We start from the raw sequence: 2,776 nt of genomic DNA on the forward strand, positions 1-2,776 counted from the left end.
CAAGAGTGACTTCATGAATTTCTTTTCTGATAAAATTGAAATAATCAGAAATAAATCATTATGCAATCATCTGTCATAGCACCTCCGAAAACAGTGTCTCATAATTTTCCTAACGTGCAACTTCAATCCTTCGCTGTCATGTCATGATGAGCAAACCAAACTTGTCAAAACATCAAAATCCACAACATGTTTGTTAGATCCAATACAACTAAGCTCTTAAAAGAGGTATTCCCTGTAATTTCAGAACCTCTTCTTAATATTATGAACACCTCGCTATCCTTAGGACATGTCCCAAGAAACTTTAAAATGGCAGTTATCAAACCGCTTATTAAGAAGCCACAACTTGATCCTGGAGAACTGGCTAACTATAGAAAGAAAATACTAGAAAAGGTAGTATCCTCCCAAATATGTTAATTTCTATAGATAAATAGTATATATGAACAATTTCAGTCAGAATTTAGGCCACATCACAGTACAGAGACTGCATTTATCAGAGTTACAATTGACTTGCTCTTATCATCTGATTGCGGCTGAATTTCACTTCTAGTGCTTATAGATCTTAGTGCTGAATTCGACATGACAGATCACAACATTCTCTTGAATAGGCTAGACAATTATGCTGGCATTTGTTGAGTTGCATTAGCATGGTTTAGGTCCTATTTATCAGACTGCTACCACTTTGTCTATGTAAATGAGGAATTGTCAAACCAAACAAAATAATGGAGTGCCACAGGGATCAGTTTTAGGGCCTCTGCTTTTCTCCTTGTATATGCTTCCCCTGGGAGATATTATCAGGAATCGTGGAATAAGTTTCCACTGTTATGCCGATGATATCCAACTTTATATTTCTTGAAAACCTGATGAGATTTCACAATTCTCCAAATTAGTAGAGTGTATCAATGAAATAAATGATTGGATGGCTAGAAATTTCTTCTACTCAATTGCGACTAAACAGAGGTACTAATTATTGGACCAAAAACCTCCAAAAATATAATTTGACTCTCGGTGGATGTACTGTTACATCATCTTCAACAGCGAAGAACTTAGGTGTTATATTTGGTACAAATCTGTCCTTAGAAAATCAAATGTTTGTAGAACAGCATTCTTCCACCTAAGTAATATTGCTAAATTATGGCACATGCTCTCTGTTGCTGATGCCGAAAAGGAATTAATACGTCATGACCTTAAGACTAGATTATTGTAATTCATTACTGGGAGGATGTCTAGCAAGATCAATAAATAAACTTTAATTAATAATAAATAAATACATTTTAATAAATAAGCAGCCAGATTGCTAATGAGAACCAAGAAATATGATCATATTAGCCCCATTTTATCATCGTTATATTGGCTACCTGTTAAATTTTGTATTAATTAATTACGCACAAATCTTTGAATGGTCTAGCTCCACAGTATTAAGTGACCTTCTACCACGCTATATTCCATCATGTTCATTACGATCACAAAATTCTGGCCTGTTAATAGTTCCTAGAATATCAAAATCCACAAAAGGAGGTAGATCCTTTTCATATTTGGCTCCTAAACTATGGAATAGTCTCCCTAACTCTGTTCGAGATGCAGACACACTCCCTCAGTTTAAGTCTAGACAAAAGACTCCTCTATTTAGCCAGGCATACACCTAATATATCTTTCAACTCACAATCAGGCTGCTTTAATTAGGTCTGCCAGAACCAGAAACATTGATCATGTTCTATAACTCTGCAATAAATTGAATGACATCAATGCTAATTTTATTTTATTTGTTTCCCTGTCTCAACCTCGAGACTCCTATACTGAGGTCACCAGAACCGGCTGGATCCGGCTCCATTCCTCCTTCATGTTGGACTTCACTGCTACGTGTCACTATGTGATGATGACTAAATGCAGCCGGTGCCAGCCAAACATCACTTCAGTCTATTACAATGGACTTCAGATGATGAACTGATGCCAAATCCAACTATAAGACATGGGATAATTCATTTGCCATTGTCTGAACCTTGGACTTAGGATGGACCCCACCAAACCTCACTGAAATTAATGGCCAGGTTGAACTGCGATGCACCTCACTGATCTCTGCCTGCATCACCTCGGTCTATTGATGGCACAAGGAGCAAACAGGCAGTCCTGTGGGGCACAAGGGGCAAGGAGAGCAGAGGAACATGGCAAGGTCAGGGAGTAGATCAGTCGGAACGCCCTGGTCAGGAGGCCTGGGAGGTGGACAGGGAGTGGATCAGGAGGCCTGGGAGGCGGCCACAGGACGGGGACTGGGTCAGGAGGCCTGGGAGGCAGCCAAAGGATGGGGAGAGGGTCAGGGGGCCTGGGAGGAAGCCACAGGACAGGGACCGGGTCAGGAGGCCAGGGAGGTGGCCACAGACGTGATCCTCAACTGGACGGTCCCCTTGCTCGAGGAGGAGAATTCTGGCTGCTGCTAGATCCATCTTTGGTTAGTTCTTCTGTGACGAGGCAGGCAAGGAATGAGGATCTAAGTGCAGCTTTATTAAAATAAACAAAACAAACACAGAGTAAAGAAAGACACAGGGAACCTAGCTCAGAGCATAACAAAACATGCAAGAACTAACAAATTAACTGGGGGAAACAAGGGCTTAAATACACAAGGGAAAACAAGGAAACTACAAAAGACTACAAAAACCAAATAGGAAACAGGAACTAAACAAGAACTTCAACATAAAAGTACAAAAACAAAAGACAACAGGGAATGTGTGACAACTACACTCTTATAATGGAATACATAGACTATCAATTGCCAATAAAAGCC

This window comes from Xyrauchen texanus, chromosome 33 (assembly GCF_025860055.1).
Source record: "Xyrauchen texanus isolate HMW12.3.18 chromosome 33, RBS_HiC_50CHRs, whole genome shotgun sequence".
Lineage (NCBI taxonomy): Eukaryota > Metazoa > Chordata > Actinopteri > Cypriniformes > Catostomidae > Xyrauchen > Xyrauchen texanus.